We start from the raw sequence: 13,167 nt of genomic DNA, 5'->3' as shown, positions 1-13,167 counted from the left end.
TGAATACAAAAAAACATATTTTTAAAAAGTTTTCATACTGTGCGTATTTTTTTTCAGCTTTTTCGTTAATTTGCGCAACTTTTTCGTACTTTGCGACAAAAAGCGCAACAATTTGTGTGACAAAATCATATTTGTTGTGCAGAGTACGAAAGTTTTGGATTCATTCAAGCTTCGGTATTGTGGCTTTCCTTGGTTAGGTTGGAGCTGCAGAGTGCCATAGTACTATGGGAGGCTTCCAAAAACATGCACAAAAGGATCAAAGTCAGAAAGTTTTTCCCGCCATTTACAATCGTTTGGATGCAAACATTTTGTGACTTCGGATCGCCAATACGATGTTATCATGACTAATATGATTTTTTTGTAACCATTTTCGTGATATATCAGATCATCAGAAATTATCGTATCTAATCCGAATTTTACCAATTGATGAATCAGCCCCTTGGTATTTTTGTAGCGGCTGTTGCTGCTTAATCTGTAATGCCATGCCTAGAGTTAGTAATAATGTAGGATTAAGCTGATTGACAGGACCTGACAGAAAAGTAGCTGTAGCAAGAGGCTATACCCTTAGTTATCAGAGATAGTTTCCGGGGATTTCCTACGGCTTAAATTGGGTCAAGCAAAGAGATGCTATAGCATAAGGAATGTTTTATTTGAAATTCCTTTTCCTTTTGGATTCCGTACACCACTGTCCAGCATAATTGATTTTTTGCAGCAGCAGCAGCAACTATCCCTATATACAACTAGTGATGACCAAATTTGTCACGTTTTGCCCAAAAATTTGTGAAACTGCTGAAAAATCCACGAAACAGTGACAAATGTGCGAAACGCAACTACCACACAACTTTTTTGACCTGCACAACTTTCTTTGATGCAACTTCTATTTATTTGACATGACTTTTTCCTCACTCTGCAAATATTTTGTGCAGCAAATTTTTGCAGTCTTTCACAAGAAAAATTGCAAATGACAAATGCGGAATTTTGCAGCGAGTCCAGGCCCGGTAAAAAATTTTGTTTATCACTACTCACAACTTTATACATAATATATACTTTTCTTATTAGCTCATCCTCTTAAGTTGAAATTGCACATGTACAATTGAAATGCAACAAAAGGATTTGTAGTGAACATTAAGGTTTCATAAAAACAGATCCTTTGTACCAACGGGATTTGGTGAGAGCGTTATTAACAAATAATCAATCAATCAAACCACCTTCAGACAGAATCCCTCTATCTTAATTCATTTTTTTTACCTTTACTGGCCTTAGAGCAGGGCAATACTATTCACTGCATTGATCCCCACAGTTGGAAACCACTGACTTCAGGCAGAGGCGCTGTTCATATATTTTGGGATACCCAATATCGTCCAATTCTTAATTCTTGGTCATTCCTTGATCATCTCTGGGGTTTCATGATCTTTCAGCCTGTGTCTTTGTTGTGAGTACAGTGGGGTTTTTTATTCTTATTTGAGGGAACAGAGTTTAGAAGGCTTTGGCATCAACTGTGGGAATACCTTTGAAACACAGTCCCTGTACACACTCTATTCATGTCTTTAGAGACCTGCAAAACTCAAGTTTTAATTCAAAAGGAATAATGTAACTGAATTCTACCAGTGTTGTTGCACATAGCAACCAGTCAGATTTAGCTTTTATTTGCTAACTTGTAGACTGATTAAACAGATTGCTGATGGTTCACTATTAGGGACGCGCAAACGTTTTTGCCTGGAACAGTTTTACACCAAAATTCTCATTCTTGCCAGCATGAATATTTTCACGAATATGTGCTAGAATTTTGCCATGGGCTTTGGTTTGCTAAAAACAATGCACAATTTTGTGAGGAAAAAACAATGGCACCATTAGAATTTCTCCATGCATTTTGTTTTGTTGAAAAAGATATGGGGGTTTTATGTGGTAGGAAAAAATGCAGAAAAGTACCAATTTCACCATTTGGCAAATTGTATTTTTGTATATTTTCATTTTTGTACATGGTTTTGTACATTTTCTGATGAACTGAAATGGGCCAGTTTTGCTCATTGCTATCACTATGGCTATTCAACAATTTAGCACCTATGCAAGGAAATGAGCCCAAAACGGTCATTAACAAATTGTGGGGCAGGGTAAAAGTGCCAAAAACAAGCAGAATCCATCATGCCAAACCATGAGCACACACAGAAGCATGTTATTATGCTCCAGAAAGGAGTGCAAGGGCCTGCACTTTCCTAAAAAAAACAGTACATGGGCTAAAATCTTTTGGCTTTACCAGTATTTGTGGAGGGGCAACTGGTTAATGACATGACATGTTTTAAGGGCAGAATGCTCACTAATATAAATGTTGCTTTACTCTGCAAAAAGGACAAACCCACAACAAAAGAATGAGCTAAATAATGTAGCATTTTTGCAAGTGTAAGCATACAATCATGCCACAGTATAGCAATTATTACATGACCAGTTAACAGGTACATGTGAAATAATATCAACTTTGTTATTGAATGACATCCATCCATTAACAACCCTTGGTCTATAAACTATGAATGGTAATGACACCATTATGTCAAAACTATGCAAATCTATATTTTATGTTCCTTTATATGATTATTTGTAAAGCTTAATTTGTAAAATAACCAATTAACTAATGATACACACTTGCGGAGCAATGACCTTTTCTCAAAACTGTAGGAACAGCTTGTAATCATATTCCTTTTCAATATTCACCATAATTATTTTTCAGTGATTAGTCAGTTTTTAAAATGCCAAGAATGAAACTGATTCACAACCTCTTTCTGGTAAATCTTTCTCTTCTAGTCCAACACAATACATTCTTGAGTGCCCTATCTTGTAAGGTATTTAAAGCTGACATTCTTGTAGTGTCACAGTTAATGAAAATCTGAGATTAATTTCTCTGTGCTTAATGGATGTCATACTGGGTAACATTTCCCACTACATTATTTTGTTTGATAGATATACATACGTATATACGTTTTGAGAAAAAATGAGGCAATTGCAAAATGCAGAGTTTTGCTGCGAATCCATGCCTGGCGAAAAAATTCACTCATCATGACATAAACATCTCTGAATATTTTCAGTAGCAGGAAATTGAAAGCTTTATGACCACTGTATAGATTATATCATTTTTAGTAACTAATAATAGCTAATAATAGCTGACTTGTGATACCCTAATGCACTAACACTAATGCACTAACACTAATGCACAGCATAATTACTAGGGATGTAGCGAACCTAAAAAAAAAAGTTTGCGAACATGTTCGCGAACTTACGCCAAAACCCGCGAATATTCGCGAACTTTGCGAACCCCATAGACTTCAATGGGAAGGCGAACTTTAAAACCTAGAAAAGCCATTTCTGCCCAGAAAACTGATTTTAAAGTTGTTTAAAGGGTGCCACGACCTGGACAGTGGCATGCAGGAGGGGGATCAAGGGCAAAAACTTCTCTGAAAAATACTTTGTTGGCACAGCGTTGCGCAAAAAACGCTAGCTATTCTAGCGAAAATACGCGGCTTTTTTGCTATGTCGCGCTAAACACCATGAAAACGGGATTTGCGGAAAAACGCCATGTGTGACTTGTGCGGCGTATTGTACAATACTTTTGAGACGATAAAAAACGCGGCGGAAAACACCGCGCGAACCCAAATTGCGAACATGTGCTGAAAGTTTGCGAACATGTGCGTTCGCGAACACCCGATGTTCGCGCGAATTTGTTCGCCGGCGAACAGTTCGCTACATCTCTAATAATTACATTTACCAACAAATAGTTCATGTAAATAGTTTTGCTGTAAGGATGATGGAGTCTAAAAATCTGCATTGTTGCAGCTATGAAAAAATAAGATGTGCTTTAAATTCACACTACATTTGCTCAATGAGAGATGGGGACTAGGAGGGGAGCTAAACAAAACCAGCAGGTTTTCCATTTAGCCCCTTTTAATCAGGAGTGATTTACCTAACCTCAATTTTACCTACCCCAAGTGAAGTGGGTAAGAACTTTTTTCACAATGAGAGTCTTTAAGGAATTCCATCCGTTGTGTAGGGGAAAAGATACAGCAGATTTACTAAGTTGCTTTCAACCACAGTGGAGGTTTTTGTTTGGGATTGGCTGAAATGAATACACACTTTGAGGCAATTACAAGGGAGGTTAAGTTTTATGTAGCAGAGGTGGTACAGGTATAGGACCTGTTATACAGAATGCTCAGGACCTGGGGTTTTCTGGATAAGGGATTTGGAACTCCATACTTTGTCTGATAAAAAACCATTTAAACATTAAAGGAGAAAGAAAGGTAAAAACTAAGTAAGCTTTATCAGAAAGGTCTATGTAAATACAGCCATAAACACTCACAGAAACTCTGCATTGACTTCTCTGAAAAACGATTAGTTGTGTCTGTAATTCCTGTGCCAGAGACACGCAGCTTTCTGTTCTCTGCTCTTTCCTGCCCCCCCCCTCAAGAATGCTAAGAACTCACTCCCCCACCTTAGGAATGTGGATCTGAGCCAATCAGCAGGAAGCTGACTCATAGTCTAACTAACTGAGCATGTTCTCGGTGCAGGAGCGAGGCATTATGGGAACTTTCTTTACACAGCTCAGCGTTTTTTCCTCCTGTTTGGCTTCAGATCTTCTGAACAGGTGAAGTATGGGGAGACTTAAGGGCACTATTGAGACAACTAAAGGTATGCCTGCAGCTTGAGATTAACTCTTTACTAGCCTTTCCTTCTCCTTTAAAGAAACCCCAAAGCATTGTTTTCTCTCCAATAAGGATTAATTATATCTTAGTTAGGATGATGCAAGGTACTGTTGGATTAGTACACAGAAAAAGTTGGTTTAAAAATGTAAAAAGACTTAATTTTAGTCAAATAGTTTTACATTTTTAAACCAACTTTTTCTGTGTACTAATCCAACAGTACCTTGCATCATCCTAACTAAGATATAATTAATCCTTATTGGAGAGAAAACAATGCTTTTTGTTTTCTCTCCAATAAGGATTAATTATATCTTAGTTAGGATGATGCAAGGTACTGTTGGATTAGTACACAGAAAAAGTTGGTTTAAAAATGTAAAACTATTTGACTAAAATTAAGTCTATGGAAGATGGTCTTTCCGTAACTTGAAGTTTTCTGGATAACAGGATAATGAATCCTATACCTGTACTGGTTCCCTTTCATTTATGTATAGAAGAAAGCACCATTCCTATTTTTCAACATTTATTAGAAAACACTTAAAATGTCAGTTGAGCTGTCTGCCGAGCAGTAACTGTAATAAGAACTGGGACATAGCTATAGAGGTAAAAAACAGTGGCAAGTTTCTTAATAGCTTGGAAAAATTCATTGTTATTGTGACATTTTTTGTTCACAGTTACTGTATATTTAACACTACTTTAATGTAAGAAAGACGTGAAAGTATTTCTTATTTCAGCACGCTAGTTTGTGGGGGGCCTTTTTGTAGATACAAACTGTATATCTCTGTCAATGTCTATGGCAATGTCACACAGTAGCAACTAAAACAAATGCAAATCTTTTTTATGCAAGTGCTGTCTTCCATTAAAGAATGGCTTTAACTTGAGGGAACTTTAAAGTGATACTGACATGAAAAAACTACTTTTCAAAATATGAATCTACATAATAAGTTACCTATAGGTCATGTTGACGGTTTTTCTCTGACAGGTTTGATTTTGTAAGTAATTGTCACTGGAAGTTCCTAAACCTGACTGTTTTGCCAGCCTGACTGTCCCTTCCCAACCTGTCAGTTATAGCTTCTAATGCTAACAGACAAATATGACTGCCCCCCTCATAGAGGAACAGAGGATCAGACAGGTAATGTAATTGCATCAGGCAAATATTTTTATGGCAAAATTATAAAGTTCTTGCTATTTACTTTCTGGTGTTAGTATCTCTTTAAAGATCCCTGGTAAGGCCTCACCTTGAGTATGCGGTGCAGTTTTTGGGCTTCAGCCCTTACAAAGGATATTAATGAGCTGGAGAGACGTGCTTAATTTATATTAACCTTTCATTGTCCTTTAAGCCTTATAAGTTGCTTCTCTTTTTCTAATAATTCTGAATTTCCTGAATAGTTTTCTGAGGTGGCATTAAAGAGCTAACCTAATGTTAATTGTTAATATTTGTTTATCTATAAAAAAGTTATAGTATGCCTATTTAAATTGCCTTCTCATGCAATTTATATTATTTCTTTAAATCAGTTTAAATAAGACATTTTGGGGCCGATTCACTAAAGGTCGATAAAACGAGTGCTATTTATAGCATGCGTTAAAAATTTTATCACTTCTTATTTTTTGTGACTTAACGGTCGATTCACTAAAAGGACACTTGTTATAATTAAGAAGCGATGTTCTTTGCGTTATTTATCTTGCGTTGACATGTTTTCAAGCAATATATTACGCAGTGCGCGACATATTACGCAGCGTGCTATATATTACACACGTAACCATTACTTTCTGAAAACTACTTTTCTGAAAATCACCATTTCCCTGAATACTGGAGGATGCATCACTCTAGGGCCAACACATACTTAAAAATACGACTGCAAACTCCATGTTGTGTTGCCAAAAGCTCACAAACCGCAATTTACATTAAGTACCGCCTGCCCCAAGAAGGTGTTAATATTAACACGATATTTTGCGCGTTTAACTCTTCATATGTGTTTGTGAATCATGCGTTAATATTATTTCTATTCGCTAATTAACGCCATGCATTACAAATAATGCTTTGCGATGATGCATTTTTTTGCGCATGCAATATGTGGATTAACGCATGCGAAATGACTTAATGAATCAGTACTTAATTATTGCATGCTTTTTAACGAAAAAAACTATGTGATAAGCATTATCGACCTTTAGTGAATCAGCCCCTTTGTCACAATTTCCAAATTATGTGCCTAGCAACCATTGACTTTTGCAGTGATGCTAGAAAATGTAAATGAAAAGCCAAGTTACAAATAAACCAGATAGTCTTTTTTGGATTTTGATGAATAAGAAAATCCAGATTAAACATTCGGATATTTACACCTGGACATAGAGCAAACACATATAAGTGCACAAACTGCCCAAAGTATTTTAAAAGGTAGGCATTAGTGATGAGCGAATTTTTTCGGCAGGCATGGATTCACAGGGAATTTCCACATTTCGCCATTGGAAAATTGTTTCGCGAAACTTCTGTGAAAATTTGCCGCAAAAAATTCATCGTACGTAAAATTTTTGTTGTGGTTGCCTCAAAAAAGGGCACGGATGCATCAAAAAAGTGCGGGTGACAAAAATAAAAAAGTGGGCGACAAAAAGACGCGGGCAACAAAAAAAATCATGCAACAAATGTGTTTCGAAAATTTTTCGTTGTTTTGTGAATTTTCTTGCCGTTTCGCCAATTTTATGGCATAGCGAAACGGGACAGATTCGCTCATCACTAGTAGGCATTTTCCTGATCTGTTATAAACACTTATTTGTGCCATGAGATTATTCACATGTAATTTATTATACTTGAGGGGAAAAATGTTTCCACAGCCACAACCAGTAAATGGTATGTAAACTATTTTGTGGTTGTAGCTATGTACTGTCATACATAAATCCTAAAAATAATAATAATTTCACTACTAGAAATATAGAATTAGGTACAAGCACCCCCACATCCTTGCTACAGTTCAGCATCAAGAAGGGTGCTCGTATAAAACTCCATACAGGGTGGGGTTGTAGGATTATATTCCAGTGAATAGCAGAAGATGTTTTTTATACAGAACCTTCCCTTCTTCATTTCTTCTTTCCTACTGATGCAACAGAAAAAGGTTGTTGGGTCAGACACATTCAGGTCTCTAACTGATGCACTTTTTGTGCAAGTCCAAAGCATCAACTGCTAACAGGGATTCTTTGAAGAATAAAGTGTATTTCACAGAATAAGCAATTTAAATGCTGCTTGAAAAACGTTGCAGTATCAACCTAAACATTTGTTATTTTACAATTAATTTTAGGCTTTCGCAAGGATCAAGCTGAATCTCCTTGATTTTGTAAGATTTAGGGCTACATTCATCAAATCACGAGTTTGAATCCCGAATGGGAAAAATTCGGATTGGATACAATAATTTCTGTAGATTGCAAATATCAGGAAAATGCTTCTGAAAAAATCGTATAAGTCACGATAATATCGTATTGGTGATCCAAAATTTTGGTACCGAACGATTGTAAACAGCGGGAAAACCTTTCTGACTTTGATACTTCTGTGCATGATTTTGGAAGCCTCCCATAGGAATCAATGGCACTCTGCAGCTCCAACCTGGCCCAAGGAAAGTCATGATAACGAAGCTTGAATTAATCCAAAACTTTCGTACTCGGTGCGACAATACGATTTGGTCGCACACATTTTTTCGCAAAGGTACGAAATTGTTGCGCAAGGTATGAAATTGTTGCGCAAGGTATGAAATTGTCGTGCAAGTTACGCTCGGAGCGTTCTTGCCTTAATAAATGTCCCCCTTAAATTTGACCAAATACATCACATATCAGCCGAACCAAATCTGAACTCTTCACATGGCTTTAATCTTGTGTAACACTGCCACTAAAACATTATTGCTCAGAGAATATGCAATTTTGTCAACTGTACTCAAAAAGGATGTGAAGATTAGATTAGGGTTCAGATTTGGTTTGGTGTTTACTGAAATGTTTTTTTTAGAGAATTTGGTATACAACGAAAGCAACAATATATTTAGTGCATCCCTAAAAAATGGAAGAATTTTACCTTGATATTTGGATGTTATATCTGACTATCTATGAATATAACTTTAGTATGAAAAATAATGACATCTCATGAGTTCTGTGACCAGATACGTTTAGATACAGGTATACAATCCGTTATCCAGAAACCTGTTATCCAAAAAGCTCCAAATGGAAAGGCCATCTCCCACAGACTTAATTTTAATAAAATTGTTCATATTGTTAAAAATTATTTCCTTTTTCTCTGTAATAATAAAACAGTACCTTGTACTTGATCCTAACCAAGATATATTTAATCCTTATTTGAGGCAAAACAATGCTATTTGGATGAATTAATGTCTGAATGATTTTTTTTGTAGATTTGGTGATCCAAATTATGGAATAACTCCTTATCCAAAAAACTCCAGGTCCCAAGCATTGTTGCTAACAGGTCCCATACATGTACATGACATAAAGTCATGGAATCTAAGACGGTTAATGTGCTGCCACGCAGCTTTTACTGCCTAGCAGTTGTTATTAAATGTTATTGTTATAATGTTATTTGGTATCATCCATTCACCCCTGCTGTTTCTTGCTAGATAGTTGCTCCCGCCCTCCATTTTGTTGTTGTAACTGCCCTTTTTGTTGAGTGTGTTATGAAGAGACTGCAGTGTATGTAAGCTGTGTATCTTCATTAGAAATTTACCTATGGAAAAGTCTCTATGTTATACCCTTGCTACCTTGAAGCATAAAGAAGCATTGGAAACACCTCTGGAGTCTTTATTCATTGAGTAAGCTGTTAAGGTGATCATTCAACCTGCTGCACTCATCCTCACAGACTGGGTCTACACAGGGCTTGTGGCAGGTACAACTGATGCTGAGACAGAACAGTAAATTTCTAGAAGAATCCATTGCATGGCTATACTCTGCAGCTTCACAACCGTGAGTAATCATTTGCCTGTGTGAAGAATAAACACCCTAAGACAGGAATCCATCTTCATACTGTGCACTGAGGCCTAGCACTGCCTGTGTGTAACTGCTACACTTACCAGAAGCATTGCACTGCACTAGGAGCCAGCTACCTGCTGAATATTCCCCACAGTATAACCTACTGCTGGTCTGTGCTGTTGCTCAGCCATAAGCACATTCTGAACTGTGCAAGATTACTACCATAAAGTCACAAGGATTCATTATTGTCAAGCTGTTTGGACTGTGAATTCAATATCTGCATTTATTATAAGAACTATATTCTTACCTTACACAAGGTGATTTTGAACTGTGTTTTTCTTTGCCAAGAATCCAGTTTGAGCTAGCTTGCAGCCCCAGCTCTAAGGCCCAGCCTGCTTACAAACAAAGTATCAATACCTACAGAGCTCAGCTTTGCCAGATTTCCAAGACACTGAATTGCAGCACTTGTCATGTCTGACAGAGATTCTACTGAGCCTGCATTTGCTCATGATAAAGCAGACACCTTGCTTCATTCTGGACATCCAGTTAGGGCCCCTCATCCATCCTTGAAAGCAAGGGAGGCTTATGAAGCAAATAAGGAAGAGACAGCTGATAATCTCATTGCATTATGGGAGAAAACTTTAAGTTGTATAACAGCTGCTAATGAAACTAGCAACAACACTGAGCAACTGAACGCTGCCCTCTCAAGGGTTAAGAAGGCATTTGAGAATTATAAAAGACTTTCTGAAAAGTACTCTTTCCTTCTGTCACGTTCCAAAATGGAGGGAGCTTCACTAGAATTAAAAGACTTTACCTCTACTGAGCAGCAGAGACATAGCACATATCTTGAAACAAAGGTACAGATAGAGGGTAGATTAGCACAGCTTCATGAGACTACATCCTGTATATCTGATTCTTCCAGACATTTAGGAAAATCATCTAGATCTGCCTGCTCACATCATAAATCCTCTTCTAAGTCATTGCGGTCCTGCTCTGTAAGGTCATCACTGAGCGACCAAATACTCAAAGCTCGCCAAAAGGCTGCAGTAGCCCAGGTTCAAGCCACCTGTTCTGAAAGAGAAGCAGCCTTCAAGGCAGAGGCTAAGCTTAAGGAAGCCGAAGCACAGGCAGAAGCTAAACGCATTCAAGCAAGAATACAAGCAGAAACAGAGGCTCATCTAGAAATCCTTCAAAAGAAAAGAGAAAAGGAAGTAGCCTTAGCGGAATTATTTGTCTTGGAACAAGCCCTATTGGAAGAAGAAGGAGCGTCTTGTCCTAGCTTGGTCGCCTGTCAAGACCCTGTTGAAAGGACACTACAATTTCTCTTGACCCAGAACCATAATGATACAGTCCTGCCTACGATTGCAGATTCATCTCATAATCCTCTAGCAAGTCAGCATGCACCTCCAAACACAGACACTCCACTACTACCGCATGCCACAAAATCAAGTGTACCAACCTATCCAGCTCATGTGCCACCACAACCCCTTGTGAGTAGAGATTACAAGGGCACAGCAGAAGACTTCAGAGTGAACTCTATGCCTCCTGCAATACAGCTCTCTTCAATTTCAAATGCACATGGACCTTCAGACGTCAGACCCTTGCCTGGACTGAACCCACCTGCAATACCTTTCCCTCCACCTATTGGCCAGTATCGGATACCAACCTTGATCCAAGATGGTGCACCATCAGTACTTCCTGTGGGTGTAAAAACCGAAAGCACCGACATTGCAGAGTTCAGCAAGTATATGATCCGGCGAGAGTTGATTGCTACCGGACTGTCTAGATTTGATGACCGCCCAGAGAACTATAGGAGTTGGAGATCTACGTTTAAGACAGTAACCAAGAACTTGGATATTGAACCCCAAGCAGAACTTGACTTGCTAATAAAGTGGTTGGGGAGTCAATCTTCAGAACAAGTAAAGAGACTCAAGTCTGTCTACATTCATAACTTTGAAGCAGGCCTTGATGCTGCCTGGGAACGTTTGGAACAAGACTATGGGAGCCCAGAAGTCATTGAATCTGCCTTATTCCAGAGACTAAAAGACTTTCCTAAGATCTCTGTCAAGGACAATCATAAGCTTAGAGACTTAGGTGACCTTCTTCTTGAACTTGAAATTGCTAAGTCAGATCCTAGTTTGCCAGGTCTTAGCTATTTAGACACTGCTCAGGGTGTAAATCCTATTGTAGCAAAGCTGCCTAATTATCTCCAGGGGAAGTGGACTAGCGTAGGATCAAAGTATAAATATGAACACCATGTCTCTTTCCCACCCTTTTCTTACTTTGCAGAGTTTGTGAGGAAGATCGCAAGATCCATGAACGACCCAAGCTTCTTGTATCCAGATACAACCACCCTTCCTTCAACTACTTCAAGGGGTATTGCCACCAACAGTAAATTCAAGGACTTAAGACATCCTATTGCTGTGAGAAAGACTGCAATTGCATCCAATGTCTTGGCTACAGATACTAAACTACAAGATACCAAGGCAAGCAATCGTGATCAACAGTGTCCCATTCATGATGCACCACATTCTCTCTCTATATGTCGTGCATTCAGGGGCAAGCCTATCGAAGAACGCATGACATACCTCAAGGAGCATAATATCTGTTTCAAGTGTTGCACATCCTCCGATCATTTAGCCAGAGATTGTAAGAGCGCCGTCAGATGTTCCCTGTGTAACAGTGCCAGGCATGTGGACGCTCTTCATTCAGACTCATTCAAAGGGAAACCTTTGCCTGGTAGCAACCCCAAGACTACATCAGATGATGGCGGGGAGAGAACTGAGCAAAATGCCAATGTTGTAACCACAAGATGTACAGAGGTGTGTGGAGAAGGGCTTCATAGCAAGTCTTGCAGCAAAATATGTCTCGTTAGGGTTTTCCCTGAAGGATGCCCACAAAATGCCATAAAAATGTATGCTATACTCGACGATCAGAGCAATCGCTCATTAGCCAGTACAGAATTCTTTGACTTATTCAAGATTCATGGAGAGACCTGGTCTTACACCTTGCAGACATGTGCAGGACAAGTCAGCACTACTGGAAGAAGAGCCCACGGCTTCATAGTGGCATCAGAATATGAGAACATAGAGTTTCCTCTACCAACGCTAATCGAATGTGATCAGCTACCGAATAACAGAGAAGAGATCCCCACTCCTGAGGTTGCACGTCATCACCCTCATTTGAATTACATTGCTGATTACATTCCATCACTTAACAAGGACGCGAAGATCATGATTCTTCTAGGGAGAGACATTCCCAGAGTTCATAAAATAAGAGAGTTATGTAATGGTCCAGACGATGCTCCTCATGCCCAGAAACTCGATCTTGGATGGGTGATAATAGGAGAAGCCTGTCTAGATCGAGCGTACAAGCACTTGGATGTAGCTTCCTACAAAACCAATGTGGAGGGATCAGAACGTACCTATCGGTCGATGAAATGTCCATTGCATGTGAAGGAAAGACTTGATTTCAAGTCTGAAGCTCCATGTCAAGCACTTCAAGGTGTTACCTGCAAGTTCACTTCTCACATGGA

Source organism: Xenopus tropicalis, chromosome 5 (genome assembly GCF_000004195.4).
Source record: "Xenopus tropicalis strain Nigerian chromosome 5, UCB_Xtro_10.0, whole genome shotgun sequence".
NCBI lineage: Eukaryota > Metazoa > Chordata > Amphibia > Anura > Pipidae > Xenopus > Xenopus tropicalis.
The sequence above is the reverse complement of the archived record's forward strand: the minus strand, read 5'-3'. Positions refer to the sequence as shown.